Source organism: Scyliorhinus canicula, chromosome 13 (assembly GCF_902713615.1).
Source record: "Scyliorhinus canicula chromosome 13, sScyCan1.1, whole genome shotgun sequence".
Taxonomy (NCBI): Eukaryota; Metazoa; Chordata; class Chondrichthyes; order Carcharhiniformes; family Scyliorhinidae; genus Scyliorhinus; species Scyliorhinus canicula.
In genome coordinates this window covers 59,500,329-59,511,304 of record NC_052158.1, presented here as the reverse complement: position 1 = coordinate 59,511,304, position 10,976 = coordinate 59,500,329, and positions in this window count along the sequence as shown.

The window sequence follows — 10,976 nt, the reverse complement described above, 5'->3', positions numbered from 1 at the left end:
CGAACCGTGCTGCTCGCCTGCTTGGTCTGCTTTAAAAGCCAGCGATTTAGCCTGGTGAGCTAAACCACAGCCCCAGTTTGCTGACAGTTGTGCCGCTGGCTGGGGTGCTTCTGTCGGGGCTGGGGGGAGTAGCGGGGGCTGGCCAGGAGGTGGGCTGTGGGGTCCTCTTAATTTGGACAGTCAGAAACCAGGCAAAGGGAAGCACACTGGGCATGATTCGCATCGACTGACACAGAAATCGGGAAACGCGGTTGGGCGGAGAATAGGTTCCGAAAGCAAAATCAGCGGCCACCGATTTGACACCAAATCGCTATTCTCTGTCACCTCGACAGGAGGTGTCAATGCGTTCCGGAATGCAAGTACAGTAATCACTGTTTGCATATCATTAGCAGGCCTGAGCGAATATTCTCTGGGGCCTCTGATTGTCTGCCTCTGATGGGGCGAGTTCCCTATGGCGCGGTTTACTTGCGCTTTTAAAAATCGTCATGGCTGCTGAGGGAGAGGTAGTTAGGGAATTGTCTAACATCGCCATAGTTTGCTGACAGTTGTGCCGCTGGCCCTGGAGGCTTCTGCCAGGGCTGGGTGGGGGGAGGGGAGTAGTGGAGCAGGAGATGGGCTGTGGGGTCAGGCTGGACGGGCATGGAAAACTATTGCTGCAGCCTACAAGGCAGCCATGCAGTTGTGCATGCTGCTGACTGACCCCTGTGAACTTAGGGTCATGGGTCATCTGGGTGTTCCCCCAGGTACCAACTGACCCATCAGCTTTATGGGAGCGCTCCAGCGCAACCAGTGCCATCTTGTTCCTGAGGTGAGTGTGTATGGGGATTGTAATGTGTATATGTGGCTGCAGCTTGTCAGCCTCTCAAGTATCAATCACAGACCTGGTGAATCCTGCACCGTTTTTCATTGGAATCAATTGTGTGGTGCTAGTGCTAGCCCCTCCGCAGTCACTGCATCGGTCTAGATTTGGTGCCAATTTTTGCTGTGGTGAAAGTCCATGAATCCTGCCCTGGCATCAACAGGAATGGAGAATCCTGCCCATTCTCTTTGACTTTGAAGAAGAGAGTGAAAACAAGACACTGTTTGAAGATATGAGGGAGTTCTAAAACCAAATATGCAAACCTATTAACAGGAGAAAAACAGAGGGAAGATATAATAAAGATACTGAAAGAGTAGACAGAGTTGTAGTGACATGCCAGGGAGCTCTCGGTTAATTAATCATGATGTCGACAGAAGAAACTCTGAAACAATAAAGCCATGTCCATCTTGATTAAAACTATGGAGAGTGGCTGAGTTGGCGACTGAAATACAATGCATGTTGGACATGTTGCAGAAAGAAGCGAAAGCATTGTGGTTTACAGCGAGTGAAGTCCATGTTAGTGGACAAACCGTTGCTGGATGCCCTGGACTTTTCAGACCATTTAAAGGAGCTACAGATGCCAGTGACCTGGGGGTGAGGGCAGTGCAATTAACTCTTCAGCATGTTTGAAGTATATGTCCGACATGATAGTTCACAAAGCTTAGTTTATACAGACCATAATCCGCTTGCATTTATAGAGAAGTTTAAAATCCAGAACATAAGATTATTCTGTGGGAGTTTATTAGTACAACAGTTTAATGTCAAATTGTACATATTTCTGGCAAGGATAATGGGATTTTGGATGCTTTGTCATGGGTTTAAGAGCTGGATAATGGGGATGGATTGGATTAATATGTGGTTGTGACTGTCTGTGTGGAGTTTGCTCATTCTTCCCATGTCTGTGTGGGTCTCACCCCCACAACTCAAATGATGTGCTAAGGTAAATTGCCCCTAAATTGGAATAATAGAATTGGATACTCTAAATTTATTTCATAAAATATTTAAATCAAGCAGCAGAGAGGTGGGGAAGGAGGAATTCAGAAGTATGCGGAGAGAACACTCTGCTCGTTTAAAAAGGAGCTTCAAACATTTGGGCACTAGAGAGAGAGAGAGATGGACTGGGACTCGGTTTGATTGATTGGTGGCCGATGAATTGGTCAAAAGACTGTCCTCTGCTCGGTAACAGGTGGTGATTGGATCCTATCCCAATGGGATGGTTCTGAGTCCCAAGGAGTTTCAGTTTGAATCCTGGACACAGAAAGACAAGGACATGCTTCGCTTCCTCTCCCTCTCCAGAAAGGCTGTATTCCCGAAGCTGCAGAGAACCTGAATGAATACATCTACAGGAAAACCATTACAGGTTGCAAGCAAAGACCAGGACTCTCTCTCTTAAGAAAGTGCTGTATTCCTGAAATTCCAGAGACCTGAAGGAATCTACTGTAAAACCTCAAACTTAAATAGGAGTAAGGTGCTGGAAACACCCATCTGAACAAAGACACTTTTTATCTTTTACTTATGTTCCTTTAAAATCCCTTTCTTCCCCTCTGTGTTTGTCTAGTGTGTGTATAGACAGTGGGGGGAAAATAAAAACAGAGAGTTCGGGATTAGATAATAGTTAACCAGTTGTATTTGCTGCAGATTGTATTATAGTCTTGTTTTAAATAAACAGTAGTAGTGCAAAGAACAAAGAACAAAGAAAATTACAGCAGAGGAAAAGGCCCTTCAGCCCTCCCAGCCGGCGCCGATCCAGATCCTTTATCTAAACCGGTCGCCTATTTACCAAGGATCCACTTCCCTCTGTTTCCCGCCCGTTCATGTATCTCTCTAGATGCATCATAAATGATGCTATTGTGCCCGCCTCTACCACCTCCGCTAGCAAAATGTTCCAGGCACCCACCACCCTCTGCATAAAAAAACTTCCCACGCACATCTCGCTTAAACTTTCCCCCTCTAAGAATTATCGGTTAATTGACTTGTGTTGCGACTCTGGGGCATATTGGGCTGGAATTGACTGCACACTTACGCAGGGTGTCATATCATAATTAGCTTTGCCTCATTTAGGCCAATCAGAATGCAATAACGCCAATGATCAAGCTGTGGGGTGTGGCTTGGAATGAGTTAGCAGAGAGAAGTTTTCACTGAGCAAGTTGCAGTACAAGTGACTGCTGTGCAGAGGGAAGCAGAAGCTATGGAAAGAAAACAGAGATCGAGTGTCAACCTGCACCCAAGGCTGGACTGGAAAGCAAGAGCTGTAGCGCACTAGTCACATCCCATTCTGTCTTTAATAGGTATTCTACAGCTTATTAAAGATTTCCAGAGATACTTCACCAAACTGTCTCCTGTTGCTTAAGTGGTTAAAGTCTGAAATGAACACAACTAGAATTGAAGTTCAAATAATACCTAGAAGTTACAATGGATGAAAAAGGTGAACAATGGAAAACAAAGGGTAAACCAAGGGGAGGGAAGCTGGACCCTGACAAGGCTTCATGAGGGTCTAAGGGATAGCACATGTATTATAGCACATGTATTACTAGAAGGGGATGTACGCAGACTCCAGTATATGGGGTGGGTGCGAGTTAGTGTGGCATATTAGGAATGGTTCACGCAAATACTAAACAGGTTGGGGCTGCAGTGGTTTGCGAAGGCCATTGTTGTCCATTGTCCACTTTGCGGCGGGAACTATGTCAAGTCTCCCGTTTAAGTTCAGGGGCTGCAGAGAGGAGTCAGAGAGTGCAGACATTCCTCCTGAAAAATGGAGTCACAGATGATGGGCAGTCCAGGGGCTTTGTGGACTTCACAGACTGAATTCAGGGATGGAAACAGCGCAGAAGAGCAGTGGGTATGTAGCAGGTGCAATCATTGGGAGCAATGGTGTACCCCGGCTGCAGAGAGGAGCTTTGTGCTTCACTGTTAAAATATACAGCTTGGTGTGCAGGGCTGTCCTGCGGTCAATGTTCCAGAGCATGTTCCATCCAATCTGATGCACCCCACCTCCAAATCAGGATCACCAAAGCATGGCAGCCAAGTTTCGAACAAAATCAGAAACTTGTCTCTCACCTCCTCCCAGGAACTGGGCTCAGGGACACACACCGCCTGGCTCCCCTCTCCCAAATCAGACAGGATGGATAACACACCCAACAGGATTTCACCAACAAGAAGGTGGGCCCTCAGCAGGGAGAATGCTCTTTCAGGTGCGAGACCCTTCTTGCACAATTCTTCAAAGTGAGCGTTAACGACCTGCGCCGCAGAGATCCTCAGCCTAGACAAATTCGACGGAAGCCATCATCCATATGGAGGCAGCACCACTAAGGAGAACGTCTGGTCAGCAGCAACTGCACCAGCGCCGGCTGGGCCCCACTCCGCCCACCACAAACAAATGAGGATTTTAACATTTTATCTCAGCTCTTCCTCACAGAAACACCAGTCAGGAACTTCCTGGGGCACAGCACACATCATGTAACCCAGTGAAAGGTGAATATGAAGCGAGCACCAGGATGAAATTCTGGATTTAAGGATGAGCAGAGCTGGAGCTCCCGGAACCACGCCCCCCCCCCCCCCCCCCCCCCCCCACACACACACACTTTCTTCCTGTTTACAAACCATATATTTCTGAAACTTCCTGATCGGCCCCTTGAGAGGAAAAAGAATGGAAATGTGGCACCTCGTGAAAAATGATTGGACAAGTCTGATGTAGACTATTCTCGTGTCCTTTTTTTGTTTTATTTAATCAAAGTTGCTTGCACATGTTTATTTCTTGTTCTTTATGTTGAACTGCGATCCACTGTTTCCTGTTTGAAAATAATACAAAATCCATTGATGCATTTTGAGTAATAAGGGGATCAGGGGTTATGGGGAGAAGGCAGGAGACTGGGGATGAGAAAAATATCAGCCATGATTGAATGGCAGAGCAGACTCGATGGGCTGAGTGGCCTAAGTCTGCTCCTATGTCTTATGGTGGTTCTGGTTAGGAACACAATGGGTTAATATATTCAGTCCCATTTTAAAATGCATTTCTCTTTGATTTTACGATCGCTGATGTTAATACTGGGCAGGTCAGACCCCAGGCTGAAACTTGGCTTGATTGATCCAAACTTTCATTTATTAGAAACCCTGGTGGAAAGTTACTGAACAAATTCACAGGAGTCTGCTGATGAACTTTTAACACAAAGAATAAAACACAAATTAAACAGGAAAACATGAACTATATTACAGCAGACAAAAAGGTTGTAAAGATCACAATAGAAACACAAGGAAATTATTCAAAAATTCCTTATTCCTTCATGCCAGCTGTATCTTTACAGACACATAGAAATTTAGAAAGATTAACAATTTACCATCTCCATCTTATACTCTAATACTCAGGGTAAATATATTATGAACAGTGGCTAGACATACCACACTCCAAAGTAAATGACTGATGCTACCAAAGCAGATGCCATGGGTTTTTCAACAAGCCACCCAGATGTTTGTCACACCATGGGCCAACCCGTCTCACTGAAACTTTGTCTTTCTTACAATGCTTTCCAATATCCACGTTTGACGAACTCGCTCCCACTCAGACAGCTTCAACAAGGATCTTCCCCCAGGGTTTCAATCTGATATTACTTTCCTCGGGATCTCCATGTGCACTCAGGCTTCATCTTCCAAGCCCAACTTCAGATCTTAGAGAGTGCCAAGCAGAACACCACTGCTCCGAAAAGCCCGCAGCAAGGATTCACCAACCTTTGGCTGCCTGCCACAATCTTCAAAGCTTCACTTGAGCCCATTTTAGAACATAAGAACAAGGAGTAGGAGTGGGCCATCTGGTCCTTCGAGTCTGCTCCGCCATTCAATGCGATCATGGCTGATCTTTTAAGGACTCAGCTCCACTTTCCCGCCCGAACACCATAACCCTTTATTCCTTTATTTTCAAAAAACTATCATTATCTTGAAAACATTTAAGATTCACCGGGCAGGGAATTCCATAGATTCACAACCCCTTGGGCGAAGAAGTTCCTCCTAAACTCAGTCCTAAATCTACTTCCCTACTGCTTGCAGCTCTATCTTTGGAACCTTTGTCTCTGTCGTTTATTTTGCCTTAATGGGATATATCTGTCTTTGTCCCTGCCTGAGACTTTCTCCTGGTTTGGGACTGTCTTCCAGCCCCCCCCCCCCAGTGTCCTGCTCCTGCGACATATCTCTGATGGCGCTCGGGTTCATGGTCACCTGATCTGCTTTTTGTTCCATTTCACTATCGTCTTTCTTTTTTCTGTGCATGTGTGCAGGGCCGGTTCCCTGCTGAAGAATTTTTAAAAACTTAAATTGTGTATATATGTGCGACCAGCTCCCATCTGGTCTGTGTATAGAAGTTACAAGAAGTTCAGGAACTATAGTTTGTGGCCACCAAACTCCCGATCACTGACTTCTGGTTAAATATGTTCCTCAGGGTTCGCCACATCGTTAATTTTCTTCCTGCCTCAATTTCTATAAATTTTATCCTTAAGGATTATAAACAACAAGAATCCTTTGTAACATTAACCTCAAAAGAAATATTTTGCATCTTTGATTAAATGCCAAATTGTTCCCAAAATCATTTAGCCTTTTGGTAAGAGATTTTCTTTTCAAAATGTACTTTTTCTGGTACAACCGGGTTAATTATTTAAAAAAAATATTTTTATTGAGATTTTTTTCATTTGAACAAAATAACATAATAACAAAATATCAAACAATTCCTATACAAAGCGCACAATCAGCAAATAACACATCCAATCCGAACCACCCCTCCCCCAAGATCATCAATGCAAAGGATGATAATTGCAGCTTCTGTTGAAAATTTCAGCCTCTGAACAAAAACTAAAAAAGTCCCTTTAACAGCTGACAGTAACTAACTCTTTAAAAAAGGAAATGAATGGCTGCCATCTTAGATAGAATCCAGCCACCAACCCCCTAATGGTGTACTTGACCTTCTCCAAATGCAAGAATGACATGAGGTCACCCGACTAAGCCGAGGCACAGGGCGGAGTAGGAGACCTCCACTCAAGCAGAACTTGCCTCCAGGCTATTAGTGAGGCAAAGACGAAGACATTCACCTTCGCCCCCATCTGTAGCATTGACGGGTCCGATGCCCGGAAAATGCCCACCAACGGACAAGAATCTCTGACGGGAGGCGGGATTCTCTGTAACCCGATGCCGAAATTGTGCTCAGTAAGAAGTCTTACACACCAGGTTAAAGTCCAACAGGTTTGTTTCAAACACAAGCTTTCGGAGCGCTGCTCCTTCCTCAGGTGAATGGAGAGGTATGTTCCAGAAACATTTATATAGACAAAGTCAGAGATGCCAGACAATGATTGGAATGCGAGCATTTGGGGGTAATCAATTCATTACAGATCCAGAGATAGGGGTAACCCCAGGTTAAAGAGGTGTGAATTGTCTCAAGCCAGGACAGTTGGTAGGATTTTGCAAGTCCAGGCCAGATGGTGGGGGATGAATGTAAATTCGGCAGTCAGGCAGACACCGAAGTCGGGGCCGGCGCCGGTTTGACGCCAGTCTGTCATGATCCGCCCCCTCCAAAATGGCATCATCATGACCGTTTCAGCGCCGTTGGTGGGTCATCGGCTAGTCCGCCCGTGGTGTCCAACCCTAATGGGCTGAGTTTCGGACGGCGTGTGGCACGTGTAGCCTGAGCCGGCGGTGGACTGTGTCCAGCGCTGCCATGCTCGGCCGGGGTCCCTGTTGCTAGCCGGGTGGCATCGGCTACGGCTGGGAGAGGGGCGATGGGGGTTTGTCAGAGGGTGGACTGTGGGGTCACAGTTTGCGGGTTAGGTTATGCGCACAGCCGGCGACATGTTGTACGGCGTAAACGGGGCAGGTCATCAGCTGTTTGCTGATGTGTGCAGTATCTTGAAATGGGAGGAAGCCCTTCAAACATCAGCTCTGAGATGGTGGAGGAAAGTGCTTCAAATATGAGTCCAGATAATGTGGAGGAGATGCTTCTAATAATTGTGCAGGAGAAGATTTGCCATCGACCGAAACAGAAATTTTCAGTTCAGAGACGGAACTTCTGAAACGGTTCCTGTAGAGTTAAATGGATATAGAACAGTACATACTTGCATTTAGGAAAACAGCGAAACCGAAGCTGAAGAATGATGTATCAAATATGGAAGAACCGTATCCCGAACCATCTTCAGAATCAAAAGAAAAAGAATCAGAAAGCGGGGATTCTGAAGTATTCTCAGAATGTAAAGATGGTGGGGGCGATTCTCCGCGGCGCAGACCAAGTGCCCGTTCCGCTGTGAACGCCGTCGCGTTCCACGACGGCACAAACGGGACTACGCTGCGGCCAATTCACTGCCTGAGAGGGGGCCAGCAGCGGAGCTGCAAGGAACGCGGTGTGCGGAGCGCTGGCGTCAAAGCGCGGCACTGGGGGGTGGGTTTGGTGGGGGGGGTGAGAGGGGCTTGGTGGGTGGGTGTGGGGTCTGGGGAGTTGGGGGGGGGGGCTGGGGGATCTGGTGGGGTGGGGTGTTGGGGGTTTGGGGGCCCGATATTGCACCCAGGACACATGTGGATTCCACCACCGCCCCTCCAGTGGGCAGGTGCCAGAGCGTGTGTCGGAGTGACCCCGCCGTGTGACAATGTTATGTTCGTACATGCGTCCTGCAAATGTGCGGCTAACCCTGCGCTCTATTTCCACCCCCCCCCCCCCCCCCCCCCAAGGGGCAAGACAGTGCACAGTTTCCGGGAGCGTGCAAGAACCGGAGGTGGATCTCCCCAGCTGCACCCCCTGACCCTCTACGAGCAGCGGGCACTGGACTGGGGGAGCCGCCAGCCGGGAGGCTGCACCGTGCCAGGTCGGAGGCAAAGCTCCAAATGAGAATCCACTGTATGTATGCAGTCCGTCATCCCATCTCTGCCCCCAACCACCCCCCCCTCAACTACCCCACCGCCTGACACTGCACCACCCCACAGTCCACACCCTCACTACCCCACCGCCTGACACTGCACCACCCCACAGTCCACACATCTCACTACCCCACCGCCTGACACTGCACCACCCCACAGTCCACACCCTCACAACCACCGCCTGACACTGTACCACCCCACAGTCCACACCATCACACCCACCGCCTGACACTGCACCACCCCACAGTCCACACCCTCACACCCACCGCCTGACACTGCACCACCCCACAGTCCACACCTTCACTACCCCACTGCCTGACACTGCACCGCCCCACAGTCCACACCCTCACTACCCCACCGCCTGACACTGCACCACCCCACAGTCCATACCCTCACTACCCCACCACCTGACACTGAACCACCCGCACAGTCCACACCATCACACCCCACCGCCTGACACTGCACCACCCCACAGTCCACACCCTCACTCCGCCTGACACTGCACCACCCCACAGTCCACACCCTCAACACCCCACCGCCTGACGTTGCACCACTCCACAGTCCACACTCCACCGTCTGATACTGCACCACCCCACAATCCACAACCCACTGCCTGACAATGCACCACACCACAGTCCACACCCCACCGTCTGATACTGCACCACCCCACAGTCCACACACTCACACCCCACCGCATGCACTACACCACCCCACAGTCCACACCCTCAACACCCCACCGCCTGACGCTGCACCACTCCACAGTCCACACCCAACTGCCTGACACTGTACCACACCACAGTCCACACTCCACCGTCTGATACTGCACCACCCCACAATCTACAACCCGCCGCCTGACACTGCACCACCCCACAGTCCACACCCTCACAGCCCACCGCCTGACACTGCACCATCCCACAGTCCAAACCCTCACTACCCCACCACCTGACGCTGCACCACCCCACAATCCACAACCCACCGCCTGACACTGCACCACCCCACAGTCCACACCCTCACAGCCCACCGCCTGACACTGCACCATCCCACAGTCCAAACCCTCACTACCCCACCGCCTGACACTGCACCACCCCACAGTCCACACCCTCACAGCCCACCGCCTGACACTGCACCATCCCACAGTCCAAACCCTCACTACCCCACCGCCTGACACTGCACCACCCCACAGTCCACACCCTCACAGCTCACCGCCTGACACTGCACCATCCCACAGTCCAAACCCTCACTACCCCACCGCCTGACACTGCACCACCCCACAGTCCACACCCTCACTACCCCACCGCCTGACGCTGCACCGCCCCACAGTCGACACCCTCACTACCCCACCGCCTGACACTGAACCACCACCACAGTCCACCCCCTCACACCCCACCGCCTGACACTGCACCACACCATAGTCCACACCTCACACCCCACCGCATGACACTGCACCACCCCACACCCTCACACCCCACCGCCTGACACTGCACCACCCCACAGTCCACACCTCACACCCCACCGCCTGACACTGCACCACCCCACAGTCCACACCTCACACCCCACCGCATGACACTGCACCACCCCCACAGTTCACACCCTCACATCCCACTGCCTGACATGGCACCACCCCACAGTCCACACCCTCACACCGCCTGACACTGCACCACCCCACAGTCCAAACCCTCACTACCCCACCGCCTGACACTGTACCATCCCACAGTCCAAACCCTCACTACCCCACCGCCTGACACTGCACCACCCCACAGTCCACACCCTCAGAGCCCACCGCCTGACACTGTACCATCCCACAGTCCAAACCCTCACTACCCCACCGCCTGACGCTGCACCACCCCACAGTCCACACCCTCACTACCCCACCACCTGTCACTGAACCACCCCCACAGTCCACACCCTCACTACCCCACCGCCTGACACTGCATCACCCCACAGTCCACACCCTCACAGCCCACCGCCTGACACTGCACCACCCCACAGTCCACACCCTCACTACCCCACCGCCTGACACTGCACCACCCCACAGTCCACACCCTCACTACCCCACCGCCTGACACTGCACCACCCCACAGTCCACAACATCACCACCCCACCACCTGACACTGCACCACCCCACAGTCCACACCCTCACTACCCCACCGACTGATGCTGCACCACCCCACAGTCCACGTCCTCACTACCCCACCGACTGACACTGCACCACCCCACAGTCCACACCTTCACTACCCCA